This window comes from Papio anubis, chromosome 7 (genome assembly GCF_008728515.1).
Source record: "Papio anubis isolate 15944 chromosome 7, Panubis1.0, whole genome shotgun sequence".
Classification (NCBI taxonomy): domain Eukaryota; kingdom Metazoa; phylum Chordata; class Mammalia; order Primates; family Cercopithecidae; genus Papio; species Papio anubis.
In genome coordinates, this window is record NC_044982.1 from 105246383 (window position 1) to 105268419 (window position 22037).

General features: G+C 39.6%; 1 long non-coding RNA gene across 1 annotated transcript; it reads left to right on the forward strand.

The window, feature by feature from the left end:
* The first annotated feature begins 43 nt into the window (after positions 1–43).
* Positions 44–17235, forward strand: LOC103885978. The gene is made up of 4 exons (XR_004185070.1): positions 44–147; positions 422–529; positions 13201–13279; positions 15888–17235. It is a non-coding gene; the product is annotated as an uncharacterized LOC103885978 (long non-coding RNA).
* Positions 17236–22037: the final 4802 nt, after the last annotated feature.

Below are 22037 nucleotides of genomic sequence, written 5' to 3' on the forward strand. Positions count from 1 at the left end.
AATCACCACCCGGCCGCCCCCTTCCCCTCCCGTCCGCGCCACTCTGGGGGTTCTCCCCACTCGCGCCCCCGGGTCCCACGCACACCTCCCGCTGACTCGACCCCTGCCTGGCTACCCCCAGTCAGCCACTTCCGCGGGTGCTCTCTGGTGAGTGGGGGACAAAGGCGCTCCAGGCCCGGGGGACCCTCTGCTGGGCACCAAGCTGCCGGAAAGAGCACCGCTCCGGAGTCAGCGACCTTGTTGGGTTCTCGCCCCAGGTCTGCCCTTAACAATGCAGTGTGACCCACCTAGGGCAAGCTATTTAATTGGAGTCCTGGGAGGTTTTCTGATTTGCTGAATGGCACAGACGGGATTCGAACCTGGAACTACATGAGTCCAAAGTCCATAAGCGGTTATGTTTCTCTCTCTGTGCGTTTCATAGGCCTGCAGTGTTTGTGAAAAGGACTTGCTTTGGCCCATCACTTGTTTCCAATCCTGGCAACCTTTTGGACAACGTTTTTGAAATTAGCATCCCTTTCTGAAGATTTATGTACGTATACAGTTAATTAGCTCTAGAACAACATGTTCATTTACCACTATTTTACTCTAAAGTTCCTAGCTGGGCGCTTTCAAAGACATTTTGAGAGTAAGAATCTTCCTAACACCTTCTTTGTGAGGAGTAAGTAGAATGAATAAGTCGTTTAGAGTCTGCCCAATGAATGAATGCTGCTGCTTTAATCATGCTGTAGCCCACCTTCTTTAAGGGGTCAGCTGGCATACCTCCTAAATGCTGCTGACTTTTTGTGTCTGTATTCTCTGCTAGTTGTGTCTATCCTCTCTCCTTTTTACAGAAGCTAGAGTTTTCCCCACCATTGGCCTCCCTCGCTGGCCCTGTAGAATGGTGTGTGTGTTTTAACCCCTGCTCTTCTTCTGTGGTGCTGGGCTTCCTATGATGGGGCTTTAAAGTCTCTAGATTTCCTGTGGATTGTTTACTTTGTGAGTAGTGCTTTTACATTACTTTACCAATGCGTTTCCTTGCTACTTGCATCTCATGATTTTCCTTTTTTTTTTTTGTTTTTCTTTTTTTTGTATTGACCTGTACTTACCTGTCCTACAGATTCATTTTTTTCCTCTTTTCTCACTGTGGAAGATGAGTCTAGGTCCTCTTTGCCTCAGTTGTAATAATCTGCTAACATCTCTCTTCTAGAACCTACCATATGCAGCTGCCATAATGTCACACATTGCTCATGAAGCTGTAGAATGATTTCTGTATCCTCATATATGAAACTCAGATCCCTCTGACTAGCCGCCAAAGCCCTAGCTGTTGCCTGCTTGCATCTATAGTCCAGCCTCCCTGTGGGCACGGGGTGGATGTAGGGAAGAGGAGAGAAATGAGAGGGGAAAGGCTGTCAGTTGGAAGCCAACCAGAGGAGGGCAATAAGCAATAGAGGGACATGATCACAGTTCAGGTTTAGACATCACTTTGGTGGCCAGCATGGGACTAGACTTGAGGGTGAGAGGCTGGGAGCAGGACCTCCACTGATTTTCTCTCACCAGGAGAGATAAAACAAGGGCTGAGATAAAGCTCGCTGATTCTTTGGGTGGCAGGTGGGTAGGAAGGAGGAAGGGTAGAAACTGATTCCCTGGTTTCTGGCTGGAGCAGCAGGATGATTAGTTTTGACACTCACCAGGGTGCAGAAATCCATGAAGAATGAGCAAGTTTGGAGATGAGATCTTGAGTGGTTTGGGATGTGTTGAGATTTCCATGGGCCATCCAGAGAGATAGTTAGTGGGCAGCTAAATACACGGCTTAGAGAAAGTGGTCAAGACAGAATATAGACTTTTGAGTGATATCAGTATATAAGTGGTCACTGAAACCATAACGGAGGATGCCCTGGAAACTGTAGAATTTGAGAAAAGCAGTGCCCAAGTTTGGAACCAGGTAACACCAACATCTAAGGGTCAGGTAAAAGAAGAATGTAGTGTCATAGGAGCCAAGGAGTAAAAGAATTTCCAGAAGGAAGGAAATGTCTGGGTAGATGCCACAAGGAGGTCAGGTGTGATACGGAAGGAGATAAGTATGTTGAACCTGGTGATTGAGAAATCACTGATGAAACAGTTGGGAACTGTTTCACTGAATGGTATTGGGAAGACACCAAAGAGTGGTGGATTGAGATGTGAGTAAGAGGTGAAAATGTGGAGGCTAGGAGAAATTTTAGTTTGTAATGAGGAGAAGCAGCCAGTAGAGTGCATAATTGATGGAGTTTGGTAATTTTGAGAAGGTGAAAATTTCTCCCAATCTAGGCTTTGGTTTCAGGTTTGCTCAGCACACGTCATTTGCCTGACTCTCAATCTCTCATCTAACCAAGTCAGACTTAATAATACACCCACATGGTCTCCCTCTGGCTGGTCATCAGGAATCTCCTAATGCTCTTGGCTAAGAGCCCATCTGTCTCTGCAGTCAGGATGGATGCAGACCACCTTGTCAACACATTGCTACTGGGGATGAAGCATTGCCCTGTGGCTTTCACTGCAGACAGAGCTTTCAGACTGGTTCTTCCACTTTATGGAAAGGACTAAGCTGTGGCTATTCCAGAACAATGCTCTATTCAAATATTTAACAGATAATATGTAACTCTTTAAAGATATGATTAGGACCATTAAAAGAGTCTGATTTATTTTAGTCAGTGTGGCCCCAGGAGCTGCTCTATTTGCTATGTCAAAATAGCATACATTAATTTTACTTCTGAAACATAGAAGGAAATCCATTCACAAATGGTGATAATATCAACTTTCTTTGATCACTTTTTATTTCAGCATCCTCAAATCCCTGTGGGCTAGTACTTGTCCCTGCCTTTGGCTTCTTGATCTATTTTTGCCATCCTCTTCTCAATCATACACATATATGTATATTGTTGATGTGATCCTGTTGTCACTCTCCTTTCATATCTTCACTTAGCTTCCTAGTAAAACTCTAACAGTTCCTTCAAATCTTGCCCCCAAATTCACCCATTCCATAATGCTTCAATTGCCTCAAATCTATTCCTTTGTCCAAGTTATGTATGAGGTGATACATATAAGATACTTAGAACAGTGTCTGGCACATAGTAAATGCTCACTAAATGTTACTTGATATTGTTATCTTTGTTACTTACATGGTGTGGTGAAAAGAACTGTGGAAAGGGATTCAGGAAAATTTAGTGTTACACACACACACACACACACTCACTCACCATGTTAGAAGAGAGCTCCCTGGGCCTTGCATCAGAGTCCATTTCCATTACTTTTGCCACTAGAGGTATCTCTTAAATGTCTTTTAACCCAATCCCAGGGGACTGGTCTCACATTCCTTGAAAGAGAAAGGGCTGTAAGATACTAACTCTTGAGAGTCAAATAAAAGAACTGTAATATACTACTTGTAGTGACAGAGACAACTCCCATGTTGGTGTGAGCATCAGGGGCAGTTCTAAGTTGATAAAAGGCACCGTAGAGTCAATATGGGCCATGAAGGGAGAGGGCTGGGGTTAAATGTTGGGGTCAGCCAGAATTGCCTGAGTAGGGATGGGTAACAGCAGCAACTGCATTTAGGCTACTAAGTAGAGATACAGATGGCACCTCAATCATAACCCCAGAAATATTAATGGTCTTGGAAGGCACTGCTTGAGCTACCTGGGACCTTATTTGGGGATTGAAAAAGGGATTGCTTTAGGTCCTAGGAGTTCTGAGACTGTGAGCCTAAGGACTATTTCATTGAGGTTGTTTTCATTCTTACCTCTTCACTGTTGTGTGGCAGGCTGAGGAGCAAACTGGGTGATTTGACTGAGTTACTAGCTAATTGGAGAGAAGGGGTTCAAGATGTGGAAGATATTAAAGGTTTGAAGATTTTTGCAAGTTTGCCTACCATTTGTGCTAGTATTGTTTCAGTAGTAGTGTATATGCTGCTGAAGGGAGCATTAGATTACAATTATATCATTCATTAGCATTCATTCATTTATTAAATAAATATTTGTTGAGTACTGTTATGTATCATCATTGTTCTAGATCTAGGACCCATAGGGAATAATGAAGGAATCAAAACTATGCCAAATGAAGTAGTGTTACAGGAGGCTGGGGTATCTATATCTAACCATCTGAAGGGCCACCATATAGAGTGAAGAATGTGGGAGACATGATATTTTGATAGCTCGAGGCCTAGACATGAAGAGGCCTAGTAGCTTTAATTTCACGCTCTCGAAGTGCTGACCTACCATGGAGAGAATCATAAATACCTTGCTAGTATGGAGAAGGAGTGGGGCACATGGAGAGAGGTAGGTCCTGGAGAATGAAAAATGAAAGAGAGGAGAAAGAGGCCCAACCAGTCCCCGACTCTTCCAGTCTCTTTGTTGACTGGAAGCCAGACTTGTGAGCAAAACCATGTTGGATCCTCCAACCTCAGTTAAGCTATCCTGGCCAACACTATGTGGCAGAGACAAACTATCATCATTGAGCCTTACCCAAATCACAGACCATGAGCAAGTAAATAATGGCAGCTGTTTTAAGCCACAAAATTTGGGTCTGTTTTGTTACGTAGAAACAAATAACAGAAGCAGGGTTTAATAGCAGATTAGATACAGCTGAAGTGAGCCAGTGACCTGGAAGATGGATCAAAAGGAAAAATACTCAGACAGAAGCTCAGAGGAAAAAAAGGGAGGAAAAACCAGAAAAGAACAGTATACTCACACCAACTTTCTATTAGCTAGTATTTGTAAGTTAGTATTATTTTTCTGTGAGATATGGTGAAAAATCTAATACGAAGTCCCAAATGATGATGAGAGGGAGAGAATGGAATAGAAGCAGTATTTGAAGCAATGATGGTCAAGAATTTGCCAAAACTGATTAACAATACAGCTATAGATTGAATGTTTGTATCCTCCCACCCCCAATTCATTCATTGAAACTCTAATCCCCAATGTGATGGTATTTGGAGGTGGGGCCTTTGGGAGGTAATTAAGTCATGAAAATAGAGTTCTCATGATGAGGTTAGTGCCTTTATAAGAAGAGATACAAAAGAGCTTGCTTCTTTTCTTTTCTTTCTTTTTTTTTCTTTTTCTTTTTCTTTTTTTTTTTGTTAGATGGAGTTTCACTCTTTTTGCCCAGGCTAGAGAGCAATGGCATGATCTTGGCTCATTGCAAACTCTGCCTCCTGGGTTCAAGTGATTCTCCTGCCTCAGCCTCCTGAGTAGATGGGATTACAGGCGCGCACCACCACGCCCAGCTAATTTTGTATTTTTAGTAGAGACGAGGTTTCACCTTGTTGGCCAGGCTGATCTAGAACTCCTGACCTCAGGTGATCCACCCACCTTGGCCTCCCAAAGTGCTGGGATTACAGGCATGAGTCACTGTGCCAGGCCAAGAGCTTGCTTCTTTTCTCTGCTTCTACCTTATGAGGATACAGTGAGAAGATGGTGCAAACCAGGAAATGTGCCCTCACCAGACACCAGCTCTGCTGGTGCATTGATCTTGGATTTCCCAGCTTCCAGAACTGTTAGAAATAAATGCCTGTTTAAACCACCCAGTCTATGGTATTTTCGTTATAGCAAACCAAATTAAGTGAGACATATCAAGCCATAGATTAAATAGTATTTTGAAGATCAATCATGATATATTTTTAAAAACCACTCCTAAGAAAATAATAGGAGGCTGGATGTGGTGGCTCATGCATATAATCCCAGCATTTTGGGAGGCCAAGGCAGGAAGATCACTTGAACCCAGGAGTTTGAGACCAGCCTGGGCAACATAATGAGCCCCTGTCTCTAACAACAACAACAAAAAAGCCAGGAGTGGTGGCATGCACCTGTAGTCCCAGCTACTTGGGAGGCTCAGGTAGGAGGATCACTTCAGCCTGGGAGGTTGAGGCTGCAGTGAGCTGTGATTGTGCTACTGCACTTCAGCTTAGGTGACAGAGTGAGACCCTGTCTCAAAAAAAAACAAAAAAAAAAAAACAAAAAAACCCAGCAGCCATAATAGTAAAATTGTTGAAACCCATAAACAATGAGAATATATAAAAAGAAGACGAAGGCAAAAAACACATTATCTTCAAAGGTGCAGCAAAAAGAATGATAGCTGATTAATCAACAGAAAGAAAATAACTAGCAACCTAAAATTCAAAAGCAAACTATCTTTCAAATAAAAGAGAAAGAATTTTTAGACAAATATAAACCTAGAGAATTTATCAGCAACAGACTTGCACTAAATGAAATACTGAAAGGAACTAGTTAGGTGGGAAGAAAATGATCCCAGAAAAACAGCAAGATGCAGGTCAAAATGAAGAACAATAGAATAAATATTTGAGAAAATCTAAAGAAAAATAAACTATAAAATTACATAATGATCACTTACTTCAGTTATATATATGGGGAATTAAAAATTCACAAATAGGGTGGATGTTGTTGTTGTTGTTGTTGTTGTTTGAGACAGAGTCTCACTCTGTCACCCAGGCTGGAGTGCAGTGGCATCATCTTGACTCACTGCAACCTCTGCCTCCTGGATTCAAGCAATTCTCCTGCCTCAGCCTCCCGAGTAGCTGGCAATACAGGCACATGCCACCATGCCCAGCTAATTTTTGTATTTTTAGTAGAGATGGGATTTCGCCATGTTGGCCAGGGCGGTCTCGAACTCCTGACCTCAGGTGATCCGCCCACCTTGGCCTCCCAAATGCTGGGATTACAGGCTGTCCCGGCTCAAGTAGTGAGATTGAGGTAAGTGAAATAAAAAGGTCTAAGGTCCCAGAATAATACAGAAAGTGACAAAAATATGAACATACTACATTTTAGTTTTTATTATTTTCAACTTTTGTTTTAGGTTCAGAGTTTTTATGTGTGGGTTGGTTACATGGGTAAATTGTGTGTTGCTAAAGTTTGATGTGTGAATGATCTCGTCACCCAAGTAGTGACTATAGTACATGGTAGGTAGTTTTCAGCCATCACCACTTCCTTCCCCCTTCTCTTTTGGAGTCCCAGTGTCTATTGTTCCCATCTTTGTATCCACATGTACTCAGTGTTTAACTCCCTCTTATAAGTGAGAACATGCAGTATTTGGTTTTCTGTTTCTGTTTCTGTGTTAATTTGCTTAGGATAATGGTCCACAGTGGCATTCATGTTGCTGGAAGGACATGATTTTGTTCTTTTTTATGGCTGCATAGTATTCCATGGTATATAGGTGCCACATTTTCTTTATCCAGTCCACCACTGCTGGATATCTAAGTTGATTCTCTGTCTTCATTATTGTGAACAGTGATGCAATGAACATACCAGTACATTTGTCTTTCTGGTAGAACAAATTATTTTTCTTTGGGTATATATCCAGTAAGGGGATTGCTGGGTTGAGTGGTAGTTCTAAATTATTTGAGAAATCCCCAAACTGAACTAATTTACATTCCTCCCTACAGTGTATATGCATTCCCTTTTCTCTTCAACATTGCCAACGTCTATTGTTTTTTGACCATTTAGTAATAGCCGTTTTGACTGGTGTGAGATGATATCTCATTGTGGTTTTGATTTGCATTTCTCTGATGATTAGTGATATTGAACATTTTAAAATATTTTTGTTGGCCACATGTATGTCTTCTTTTGAGAAGTGTCTGTTCATGTCTTTGGCACATTTTTTAATGGGGTTGTTGTTTTTTCTTGTTGAATTAAGTTCCATATAGATTCTGATATTAGACCTCTGTCAGATGCATAGTTTGTGAGTATTTTCTCCATTCTGTAGGATGTCTACTTACTCTGTGGATAGTTTCTTTTGCTGTGCAGAAGCTGTTTAGTTTAATTAGGTCTCATTTGTCAATTTTTGTTTTTATTGCAGTTGTTTTTGAGGACTTAGTCATAAATTATTTGCGTAGGCCAATGTCTAGAATGGTACTTCCCAGGTTTTCTTTTAGGATTTTTATAGTTTTAGGTCTTACATTTAGGTTCCTAGGTTTTTTCCTAGGATTTTTATAAGTTTTAGATCCTTTTGCCATAGACAAAACTAACTCTTGGGTTTTGTATATGGCAAAAGGATCTAAAACTTATAAAAGTTATATGGCAAAAGGAATGGGTTGTTTCAGTCTTCTGCATGTGGTTAGCCAGTTATTCCAGCACCGTTTATTGATTAGAATGTCCTTTCCCCATTGCTTGTTATTGTTATTGTTGACTTCGTCAAAGATCAGATGGTTGTATTAATAGGTGTGCAGCTTTATTTATGGATTTTCTATCCCATTCCATTCGTGTATGCGTCTGTTTTTGTGCCAGTACCATGATATTTTGGTTACTGAATATTACATTTTAATAAGTTAAAGATGTATGTTGTGGTCTCTAAGATAACTAGTGAAAGAATAATAAAAGAATGCTCAACTAATGGATTGATAACAAAATAAGAAAAAAACACATAATCAAAAGTGGCATGAAAGGGGAGAAGAAAGAACATGGAATAATTAATTAAATGTGAAATAGTCACATGATAAGGTTAAACCCAGATAAATCAGTGGCTACATTATAGGTAAAAGGAACATATAATCCAATTACAATTAAAAGATTGTCAGGCTGATTAAAAAGACAATTAACTTTATACTGTTTATAAGAGACATATCTTGAGTAACAATATTGAAAGGTTGAAAGTAAAATGATGGAAAAAGAAGAACTTTGGAAATACCAATAGAAAGTGGCTCTGCTAAATCAGATAAAGCAGACTTTATGGTATAAAGCATTACTATAAATCAGTGGTTCGCAACCAGCAGCGATTTTGCCCCCCAATGGACATTTGGCAATATCTAGAGATATTTTTGATTGTCATGACTTGGGGTGATGATGCTACTACCATCTAATGGGTAGAGGACAAAAATGCTGCTAAACATTCTGCACTGCACAGGACAACACCTCCCACCCAACAAAGAATTCTCCTGCCCATGTCTTAAATGTCAATAGTGCACAGTTGAGAATTGCTGCTATAGATGAAGAAACACTACATAAAAATAAAAGGGTCAATTCACCAGAAAAAATAAAATAATTTATATACACTAATAACATTGTCTTAAAATATATAAAGCAAAAAACCTGACAGAATTAAAAGGGGAACAGAAAAATTCACAATTATGGCGGGAGGTTTCAATACAGTTCTCTCAGGAACTGATAGAACAAGTAGACAAAAAAAATCGGTAAGAATATAGATGACTCAACACAAATAATAAATACAATCTTATCCATATATTTAGAATAAAGTACTAAACATCTACAGAATACACATTATTTTCAAATACACATGGAACATTTACCAAAATTGACCATATGCTGGGCCATAGAGTAAGTCCTAGTAGCTTCCAAATTATTAAAATTAGACATAGTATATTATCTGACCACAGTGGAATCAAGCTAAAAATCAATAACAAAAAGAAAACCAGGGCCTGGCGCGGTGGCTCATGCCTGTAATCCCAGCCCTTTGGGAGACCAAGGCAAACAGATCACTTTAGGTCAGGAGTTTGTGACCAGCTTGGCCAACATGGTGTAACCCCGTTTCTACTAAAACTACAAAAATTAGCCAGGCATGGTGGCGTGTGCTTATAATCCTAGCTAACTCAGGAGGTTGAGGCAGGAGAATCCAGGAGGCGGAGGTTGCAGTGAACTGAGATCGTGCCACTGCACTCCAGCCTGGGCAGCAGAGCGAGACTCCATCTCTCAAAATAAATAAGTAAATAAGATAAATAGAAAGAAAAAAGAAAACTAGGAAATTCCCAAATATTTGGAAATTAAACAATATATTTATTGCCTAACTTAAGATAACCTATGAGTCAAGGAAGAAATCACAATGGGAATTAAAATATATTTTGAATTAAATAATATTGCAGCCAAAGCAATCCTAAGAAAAAAGAACAAGGCCGGGCATGGTGGCTCACACCTGTAATCCCAGAACTTTGCTAGGCTGACGTGGGCAGATTACAAGGACAGGAGTTTGAGACCATCCTGGCTAACACGGTGAAACCTCGTCTCTACTAAAAATACAAAAAAAATTAGCCGGGCATGGTGGTGTGCGCCCGTAGTCCCAGCTACTCGGGAGGCAGAGGCAGGAGAATCGCTTGAACTCAGGAGGCGGAGGTTGCAGTGAGCTGAGATTGTGCCACTGCACTCCAGCCTGGTGACCAAAAGAAAAGAAAAGAAAAGAAAAAGAACAAAGCCAGAGGCATCACATTACCTGACTTCAAACAATGCTACAAGTCTACAGTAAACAAAGCAGCATGGTGCTGGTACAAAAATAGACACATACCCCAGTGGAACAGAACAGAGAACATAGAAGTAAGGCCACACACCTACAACCAACTGATCTTTGACAAAGTTAACAAAAATAAACAATGGGGAAAGGACACCCTATTCAATAAATGGTACTGGGGAAACTGGCTAACCATATGCAGAAGAATGAAACTCGACCCCTCCCTCTCACTACATACAAAAATTAATTCAAGATGGATTAAAGACTTAAATAAGACCTAAAACTATAAAAATCCTAGAAGAAAACCTAGGAACTACCATTCTGGACATTGACCTTGGCAAATAATTTATAACTAAGTCCTCAAAAGCAGTAAAAACAAAAATTTTGACAAGTAGGACCTAATTAAACTAAAGAGCTTCTGCACAGGAAGATAAGCTATCAACAGAGTAAACAGACACCTATAGAATGGAGAAAATATTCATGAACTATGCATCTGACAAAGGTCTAATATCCAGAATCTATAGGGAACTTAAACAATTCAACAAGAAAAAAAAAAACCCATTAAAAAATGGGCAAAGGACATGTCTCAAGAAAAGACATGAGGCCAGAAACATATGAAACAATGCTTATCATCACTAATCATCAGAGAAATGCAAACCAAAACCACAGTGAGACACCATATCACACCAGTCAGACTGGCTATTATTAAAAAGTCAAAAAATAATAGATATTGGCAATGTTGCAGAGAAAAGAGAATGCTTATACACTGCTGGTGGGACTGTAAATTAGTCCATCCCCTGTGGAAAGCAATTTGGAGATTCCTCAAATAACTAAAAATAGAACTACCATTTACTTCAGCAATCTCTTCACTGAGTATATACCCAAAGGAAAATAAATCATTCTACCAAAAGGATACCTGCACTCTCATGTTTATCACAGCAGTATACACAACAGTAAAGGCATAGAATCAACCTAGGTCACCATCAACAGTAGACTGGATAAAGAAAATATGGTACATATACACAGAATACTATGGAGCCATAAAAAAGAACAAAATTATGTCCTTTACAGCAACATGAATGTAGCTGGAGTCCGTTATCCTAAGTGAATTAATGCATGAACAGAAAATAAAATACCATAAATTCTCACTTATAAGTAGGAGCTAAACACTGGGTACACACAAGGCATAAAGATGGGAACAATAGACACTGGGGACTGAAAAAGGGGGAAGGGAGGGAACAGGGCAAGGGTTGAAAAACTACCTATTGGGTACTATGTTCACTATGTGGGTATCAGGTTCAATTGAATCCCAAACTTCAGAATCATACAACATATCCATGTAAAAAAACCTGCCCAGGTACCCCTAAAACTAAAATTAAAAAAAGGAAAACATAATAAATTGATCTTAAATACAATTTGTGTGTGGTTTTAAAAAATGAATAATATTTGGATCACAATGTATCTGAACAGGGGATGAGCTAAAGCTGTTTAGGGAATGATAAATACATATATTAGAGAAAAAAGATGAAGAACAGAAAGTTAAACCTCACAAAGGAGAAGGAAAGAATGAAGAGCAGAAATTAATAAACAATAAAAATATTTTAGAGAGAATAAAAAATACCCAAAGTTGGTTTATTAAAAAATAATAAACTGGACAAGCCTCTGTCAAGTCTGATCAAAAGAAGTACAGAAAGCACACATAACAAATATGAAGGGTGAAAAAGGGCACATCGTTTCAAATCTTACAGATATTTAAAATAACAAAAAGGCTATTGTGGATAATTTTAAGTTTTGAGTTTCATTAAAAATCTTAAGTTTCATTTGAAAATATACATGAAATGGACAATATCCCAAGAAAACACATCTTAACTGACACAAGAAGAAAGAGAAATGTAAACAGTCCTAAAGCTTCTAAAGAGATAGATTTCAGCTGGGTGCAGTGGCTCACATCTATAGTCCCAGCACCCTGGGAGGCCAAGGTGGGAGGATCGCTTGAGCCTAGGAGTTTGAGAACATCCTGGGCAACATAGTGAGACCCTGTCTCTACAAAAAAAATAAAATAAACCAGGTGTGGTGGTGTATGCCTGTGTTCACAGCTACTTGGGAAACTGAGGCAGAAGGATCACTTGAGCTCAGGAGTTGGAGGCTGCAGTGAGTGAGATCTGTTCTCTTAAAAAAGAAAGAAAGAAATTTCATCCATAATAAAAAAATATTTTCCCGGCCGGGCATGGTGGCTCACACCTGTAATACCAGCACTTTGGGAGGCCGAGGGGGTAGATCACGAGGTCAGGAGATCGAGATCATCCTGTGAAACCCCGTCTCTACTAAAAATACAAAAATTAGCCAGGCACGGTGGCGGGCGCCTGTAGTCCCAGCTACTGGGGAGGCTGTGGCAGGAGAATGGCGTGAACCCCGGAGGTGGAGCTTTCAGTGAGTGGAGATTGCACCACTGCACTCCAACCTGGGCAACAGAGCGAGACTCCGTCTCAAAAAAAAAAAAAAAAAAAAATTCTCCCAAAGAAAATTCCAGGCCCAGATTGCTTCACTAGTAAATCATAATAATGCCAATATCACACAAACTCAAGAGACTAGAAAAAGAGGGAATACTCCCTGACTTGTTTTATGAGGCTAGCACAATCTTAATACTAAAACATGACAAGTAAAACACAAGAAGAGAAAATACCAATCTCTCTCATAACATAGATTTTAAAAATCTCAACCAAAATATAAGCGAGCCAAATTCTGGCATACATAAAAAAGATAATACAGATGGAAAAATTGAATATAATCTAGAAGTTAACATTTAGGAAACAATCAGTGTTTTACCACATTTAATAGATAAAAGGAGAAAAATTTCATGATTAGAGATTAAGGAAAAGTGATAAAATGAAACATACATTAAAAAAAACCCAGTAAACTAGGAATAGATGGGAATTTTCTTAATAAAATAAAGGATATCTACAAAAACATCATACTTAATGGTGAAATGCTGAAACATTTCTCTAGGCTTGTGAACAAGACAAGGATATCTGCTATCACCTCTTCTATTCAAGATTGTATTAGAGTTCTTAGCCTGGAAAATAAGGTAAGAAAAAAGTATTCAGATTGGAAAATAACAAGTATACCATTATTTACAGATGACATAAATATGTATATAAGACTAAATGACTTTAGATAAGCTATTAGAATCAACAGGTAAATTCAGCAAGTTCACAGGCCGAAAGGTCAGTATAAAAAAATCAATTGTATTCCTGTATACCAACAACAAACAGTTAGAAAGTGAAATTTTAGAAATGGTACCATTTACAATAGTATCAAAAAAATCAACTACCTAGGAATAAATCTAATGAAAGATTGTAGAACTTTACACAGGAAACTATAAAATATTATTTGGAGAAACTAAAGATGACCTAAATAAATAAGAGATATATCATTTTCGTAGATTGGAAGACTCAATATTATAAATATGTTATTCCTCCCCAAGCTGATCTGTGGATTTCAGTTAAACCAAATTCAAGTCCCAACAACTTTTTTTTTGGTGTAGAAATTGACAAGCTGATTCTCAAACTTACGTGAAATGCAAAGGGCCAAGAATAGCTAAGACACTATTAAAGAAGAACGAAGTTGGAGGATTCACTCTACCAGATATCAATGTTTGTCAAAATACAATGGTGAAAACAGTGAAGATTTAACATAAAGATAGACAAATAAACAGACAGAATTGTAAGATCAGAAACCAATTCACACATATATGGATATTTGACTTATGGCAAAGATAGCGCTTTAGGAAAAGTCCTGTCTCTTTTTTTTTTTTTTTTTTTTTGAGACAGAGTCTTGCTCTGTGGCTGAGGCTGGAGTGCAATGGTGCAATCTTGGCTCACTGCAACCTCTGCCTCCCGGGTTCAAGCAATTCTCCCTGCCTTAGCCTCCCAAGTAGCTGGGACTACAGGCGTACCCGCCACCACACCTGGCTGATTTTTATATTATTTAATAGAGACAGGGTTTCACCATGTTGGCCAGGCTCGTCTTGAACTCCTGACCTCAGGTGATCTGCCTGTCTCGGCCTCCCACAGTGCTGGGATTACAGGCGTGAGCCACCGCACCCAGCCCCCTCCTGAATTTTGATTTTTAGCTCATAGGCAAAAATTAGGTCCAGTTAGAGTATGATTTTAAATAGAAAAGTAGAACAAGTTCATGAGGAATTTGGGGAAGGCAAAACTTTCTTAAATAAGATATCCAACCCCTTCCCCTAAATCCCCACCACTGACTACAAAGGAAAGGATTGATAAATTGAAGTACACTAAAATTAGGGATTCAGACAACATTGTATGAGTAAAAAGACAAACCACGAGTATAAGAGAATATTTGCAAGATATATTCAATAGAAATAATTCTTACAAATCAATAAGAAAAACAACCCAAAAGAAAGATGGGCAAAAACCTTGAATGGGTACTTCGTAAAAAACGTTAGACATATGGCAAAGAAACAAATGGAAATGTTCTGAGATCAGAAGTTGTCAAGGAAATGCAAATTAGAATTACAGTCAAGTTACTGCTATACACTTACTAGAATGACTAAAATTAAAAGTAGTAACAGTACCAACTATTGGTAAGGATACGGAGCAACTGAAACTCTCAACCATTGCTGGTGGAAGTGTAAATTTACACTGCTGGTGAAAGTGTAAATTGGTACAACCAATTTGGAAAATAATGTCATTATTTACTAAAGTTGAAGATACTATCCACCAAGGCTGAAGATAAAATGATTTACCACTTAGGTACGTAAAATGAAATATGTGCACCAAAATCATGTAGAAGGGTTTTCTTAGAAGCATTATTCACAATAGTCAAAACCTGGAAACAATCCAGATGTTCATCAACACTAGAATGGATAAATATATTGTGGATAGTCACATAATAGAATATTTTGTGGGAACAAAAATAGGTAAACTACTACCAAATGCAATAACATGGATTAATCTTTTTTTTTTTTTTTTTTTTTTGAGACAGAGTCTCGCTCTGTCGCCCAGGCTGGAGTGCAGTGGCGTGATCTTGGCTCACTGCAAGCTCCACCTCCCAGGTTCACGCCATTCTCCTGCCTCAGCCTCCCGAGTAGCTGGGACTAGAGGCGCCCGCCACCACACCCGGCTAATGTTTTGTATTTTTAGTAGAGATGGGGTTTCATAGTGTTAGCCAGGATGGTCTCGATCTCCTGACCTCGTGATCCACCCGCCTCGGCCTCCCAAAGTGTTGGGATTACAGGCGTGAGCCACCGTGCCTGGCCAGGATTAATCTTATAACTATAATGTTGGGCAAAAGAAGCCAGGCACATAAAAGAATAAATTTTGTGTGACACCACTTACAAAAAGTTCAAAATTTATCTATGGTATTAGAAGTCAGGAAGTGGTTACCTATAGTAAGGAAGATGGAGATAATTGAGAAAGGGCACAGGGGACCTTTAGATGCTGGTAGTGCTCTATTTCTCCATTTGGGGAGTGTTTTACACAGGTGTGTTCACTTTAATTCATCAAGCTGCACATAAGATTTTTTTCACATCTTTATAATTGTTATACTTGAATAAAGTTTATTTCAAAATAAAAATATGTTTTGGACTATGGCTTAAAAATTTTGAAATCAATACCATTTAAGTGCTTTTATGTCTAATGTTTCTTTCCTTGAATAAATTCCTAAAGGATGAAGGAGATTTCTGGCTTTCAGAGTGACTTCAGGAATGGGAGATACTTCTTAGAAGATGCATTGAATATCATCCAGATCATTAAAGGCCACATACCAATAAAATTTGAACTTCTCTAGAGGAGAGGCTATTTTATTCACTCACATGTGCCTAATACTTATCACAAAAACTGACCCAGCTTTAGACCAGGAATGGCAAATAGGTTTCATTAACTCTGCCAATTCCAGACTATTAGTAATAGTGATCTGGAACCCTGTAGAGGAGAATGCATTCTGAAACTGCATCCAGGGATCAGTGGGAAAGATTCTATGATTAGTTAGCAATGTCTGCCATGGGTGCCAAAGACAAAATGGTAGCACATGCAACACATACTCGCCATCTGAGGCCTAAAGATTTCACGACCATGGGATCTTGGCTGATGATGTGGGGCACTGAATTAAGAGCATTGTTTGCCTAGGAACTCATCATAGGACCAGAAGGATTTTAAGCTAATAATGGATGATATGACAGAAAAGCCAATGAATCGGTCTGTTAATTACTGTAAAGGAAGTCAGGTTTGATGGAAAGAAAATTAATAGTCAAGAGTGTTGGTAGGAAGTCAATGTGAAATGGAAAGATAATCCAAAACAATACTTTGACCTCCAATTTCTATGGTAGCATCTTTTCCCAGACAGATGTTCCATGGGAAACTGCTCTTCCAGACATTTATAAACAGGCCTACTCCCGGTATTTTTGAGACCCGAGTATAAATTGAAGAGAATAAATTGAAGCTGCATATCATATGAAAACATTGAAAAGTTTATAAATCAAGCTAACATACTGTTAGATAAAATGTCTTCTAGCCACCTACTTTGACAAAAATACCTTCAAAATGATAAAATTGAAAAATTTGTAAATAGCTATGGTCTTTACATGATTGAAAGGTGGCAAAAATCAAGGATGAATTTAATTATTATTGTGCATGTTTGGTGGTTCTGTTGATGGTCCAGTGATGTTTGGGTGAGTAATAACATAAAGGCATACATGATTGTTCAGTTATTTTGTATTTATTCTATAGCATTTACTCCCTTGCCTTCATTTCATCAAAATCAAGATTTATATAAGATACTTTTTTTGACAATAATGTCAACTAGATATAACCAATGTCTGTAATATATAACTGTAGTTTCTGAATGGTTTAAAAAATTATTTCCATTTGGAGAAATGTTGCTCTGCTGGGGCAGCGTCAACTGTAATTGCCAATAATATTCTCAAAGTAACACCTAGATTTGGAAACCAGGAATTTTACATATCATGTATATCATTACAATGGTGTTGCATATATAAATGATCATTATCAAAGAATATATTACAAAAATATTTAATTTTATATATTAATACTTACATCATGCTTTTTAAAACCATCTTATCTGGATTCAAATAGTATTTCTTAAATTCTTTCAAAAACATTTTTCATTGTTGGGATATTCTAAAGAAAATCAAAAACAGAAATATCATACTTGATTGGTTTAAATTTCTCTTTTAGAGACCACATCCTGATATACTTTGACCAGAAAGTGGTTTCCATAGAAATTCGTTTCAGGATCATTTGTAGGTAAATCTCCTTGAGAGTCATGCAGATTCCTTTGTTTTCATGTTCTGATATCCTAATATTTTATTGAAATACCATGCTTTGTCACATATTTCTTTTCTTTTCTTTTTTTCGAGACGGAGTCTCGCTCTGTCGCCCAGGCTGGAGTGCAGTGGCGTTATCTCGGCTCACTGCAAGCTCCGCCTCCTGGGTTCACGCCATTCTCCTGCCTCAGCCTCCCAAGTAGCTAGGACTACAGGCGCCCGCCACTACGCCTGGGTAATTTTTTGTATTTTTAGTAGAGATGGGGTTTCACTGTGTTAGCCAGGATAGTCTCGATCTCCTGACCTCGTGATCCACCCACCTCGGCCTCCCAAAGTGCTGGGATTACAGGTGTGAGCCACCGCGCCCGGCCTCTTTGTCACGTATTTCACATGAGGTTTCTTTTTGTTTTTTAGAAAAACAATTTTCTCTAAAATTAAAAAAGAATTTAATCATGTTAATAGTGAAGTCATTCTATAAAATGAGGTTTTGCTAAGAATTTTAGTAGCAAGCAATAGTTTATACCAAATAACGATGAACAGTGCAACTTCAATTTTTTTCATTTCATTTTTCATTTCATTTTTCAACAAATACCATAATACACTTTTAATTTGAGGTTCTTCTATTGTTTCACTGAACTCCTTTTGGACATTTCATATCTTGCCTAAATTAAATCTAATTTCTTGAACAACATTCAGTTGGATTACTAATTAGCGTCCTAGGATGGTTGTAATATCAAATTCAGTATGTTTTTCTCAAGATTGTTCCATCTTTGGGGAGACCTAGAAAATATAATATATAATCTTTTAAAACCACTTCAAAGAATGTCTCTATCAGAATAGCTGAGGCCACATCTTCTAACATCAAATTCAAACAATTTGACATACATGACACAAAGAATGCTCTGGATTTGACAGCAGAATTCTGGCTTATGCACCCTTTTATTAACTATGTTAGGGCCCTCAACAATCTTTGACATTCCTTATATTATTTATATAAAATGAAAATGTTTTAATTGTAACTTTAAACTGTATTAAATATTGTCATGAAAATAAAAGTATTTGCCCTTTAAGCATAAGATTAAATGGCTTCTACCCACCTACTAGTCCATCTAGTTACCAATGTAAAGAATTGGTATCGTATAGTCCATTGCACATCTAGACAAATGCATATATACATTCGTATGTATGTATATGCATATATACATATATATGCACACAAAAATAAGTTTTAGTTGTTTAGTATTGCAAAATGTTCTTCAGCTACCCTGTGTAACTGTTGGCAGGTACTTGGCCAATTCATGCCAAACCCATGAATCTAAGAAAAGGAAAAAAACGAAGCTTAGGCCGGGCGCGGTGGCTCAAGCCTGTAATCCCAGCACTTTGGGAGGCCGAGACGGGTGGATCACGAGGTCAGGAGATCAAGACCATCCGGGCTAACACGGTGAAACCCCGTCTCTACTAAAAATACAAAAAATTAGCCGGGCGTGGTGGCGGGCGCCTGTAGTCCCAGCTACTCGGGAGGCTGAGGCAGGAGAATGGCGTAAACCCGGGAGGCGGAGCTTGCAGTGAGCTGAGATCCGGCCACAGCACTCCAGCCTGGGTGACAGAGCGAGACTCCGTCTCAAAAAAAAAAAAAAAAAAAAACGAAGCTTAGTTCTATAAAGAAAAGATATTTTGTTATACCAAAATATATTGTTTTCATGCGATCTGAGAAGGATTTTGACATGTTGATTTTTCTTTTCTCTTACCTAAGCACTTCTTCCACTCAAGTCTCTTCCAGACTCCGAACCCGCGCTGATCATCCATACCAGCAGCAGAGGCACCCACAAACCTTCACTGTGTTTTGATACAGTCACTTTGGTTTTGAGGATGCAGGGAAGGCATTGCAGAACAGCTTTCCTCTGGGTCCTGAACAGTGTTTCTTACACGTGGGGCCCAGGGCAAGGATCCTTCTTGCCTGGGTCTGTGACTGGTACAGCAATAAGTGTAGGGTAAAATGAATTTCATGGTCAAACAAGTTTGGGAAATGCTATCTTTACTACAGGAATTATTTGAGACTCTACTATGTTAGAGAATCTAACAAAAGGGGGACAAATGTAATAAATTTGAGTCTTCAAAGAGAGAGTATGTAACTCATTCCAAATGAATTCACCTGCAGGAGCCTTTATTATTAGAACATCTCACAGGACTGGTGTTCCAGGAAGCAGAGTTTAGGAAAGGCTGCTGTAGTTTAGGGTATATGCTTTCTACTCCACAAAGGACTGGAAAGGAAAAGCTACTCTGCAGGGCCATGCAGTATTTGTGAAGAGGCTTTCCTTCAAAGGCAAGTCAGAAGGCCCCTAGAGAATCGCTCCTAGAATTTGAGACAGACTGTGACAAAGGGAGGCTGACTTTTTTGTTGTTGTTGCGATGCAGTCTTGCTCTGTCACCCAGACTGGAGTGCAGTGGTGCAATCTCAACTCACTGCAACCTCCGCCTCCCAGGTTCAAGCGATTCTCCTCCCTCAGCCTCCAGAGTAGCTGGGACTACAGGCATGCGCCACCACACCCAGCTAATTTTTGTATTTTTAGTAGAGATGGAGTTTCACTATGTTGGCCAGGCTGGTCTTTATCTCCTGACCTCAAGCGATCCACCCACCTCAGCCTCCGAAAGTGCTGGGATTACAGGCATGAGTCACCGCTGTGGGCCTGAGGCTGACATTGTATCTCTGATTGTGTGCCTGCTTACTCACTTGACTTGCTGATCTTTCCCTGAGCTACAAGAGCAAGGGGAAAAAAGCACTGGAGAAGCATGTGTGGGATGGTCAGACAGAGACAGGCCCTGGACCACTTGCCCTACTTCCCAGTAGCCAAACATATGGAAGAGAGATCCCACATATACCCAAGGTCCATGGGTTGCCACAGAGAGCAGATGACATAAGGGAGCTTGAGTCTTGCAGGAACCATCACAGTGGAGAATGAAGAGGCACAAACATCTTAGGAATGCAACATAATGCTACCAGCTGGAGATCCATGTGAAGATGTGACCAAGTCTTCTGACCACACCAGTGCTGGCCCCTCACCAACTGGGCCAGTTAAAGCCACCATTGTTCACACTAAGCCAACAGACAAGGAGCTAAGAGAGGCTTGTAACATGGAAGACTCTATTTTTCTATCCTTCCTCCTGCCCTGGAGAGAGGAGACAATACCAGGAAGATGAGGACATGGAGCAGATGTGTCCTTCTGTTCCCATTCTATGACTCTACTGTAGTCATGGCAGGTGAGGAAGAGAGGGAGATTTAAATCACATTTGCAATTGGTGCATTTAAAGTGAACTGGACTGAAGCTTTATTTATTTATTTATTTTGAGACAGAGTCTCTCTCTCTTGCCCAGGCTGGAGCGCAGTGGCCAGATCTCAGCTCACTGCAACCTCCACCTCCCAGGTTCAAGCAATTCTCCTGCCTCAGCCTCCTGAGTAGCTGGGACTACAGGGGCCCATCACCACCCCTCACTAATTTTTCGTATTTTAGTAGAGACGGGGTTTCACTGTGTTTGAGACCAGCCCAGGCTGGTCTCAAACTCTTGAGCTCAGGCAATCTGCCCAGCTTGTCCCCACAAGGTGCAGAATTACAGGCATGAGCTGTAATCTGAATCTTAAATAAAAAGGTGATGGGATTTAGGAAGGTAGTCTGAGAAGTTAAGAGAGCCTTCCACCCAGTAGGAAAGGGGTTTTTCTAGAGAAGAAGAAATAAAACTATTTCATAGTGGTGGTTAAAAGCATGGATATTTGAGGTGGAGTACCTGCACAGAAATGTTGAGTTCTCTTATTAGCTGAGTGACTTTTGATATGTTACTTAATTTTTCTGGGTCTCAGTTACCTGATCTGTAAAATGCGAATAGTATCAATTCTATTCGGTTATTTTGAGGATTGAATGAGTGACTGTAAAACACTTAGAAGCATGCCTGGCAAATAGTCAATTTTGTTAAATAAATATAAAATAATAAAATAAGGGTTTCTTAATAAACTGGTTATAATGAAATGACTGTAGAGCTAGGCAAGAAATGTAAGTGGTTGAAACAAGGTTGTTGTAAGATTGGGAGTGTTGGGGGCTGTGGCAAACTGGGGAGCTAATGCCCTGAGCGAAGAGGGCAGCATGCTCAGCGTGCTTAGCTCCAGCTGCTTGTTACCATACTGGAATGAGGTCCAGGTAGTTCTGTGGCTTCATAGAAGTTCATTATTTTTAATGGCAAAAACAATAATTACTTTTGCACCAACCTAATAATTCTTCCTTTGTGTGTGTGTGTGTGTGTGTGACGGAGTCTCACTCTATCGCCCAGGCTGGAGTACACTGGCGCACAATCCCAGCTCACTGCAACCTCCACCTCTCAGGTTCAAGTGATCCTCCCACCTCAGTCCCCCAAGTAGCTGGGATTACAGGCACGCACCACCATGCCTGGCTACTTTTTGTATTTTTAGTAGAGACGTGGTTTTGCCATGTTAGCCAGGCTGGTCTCAAACTCCTGACCTCAGGTGATCCGCCAGCCTCAGCCTCTC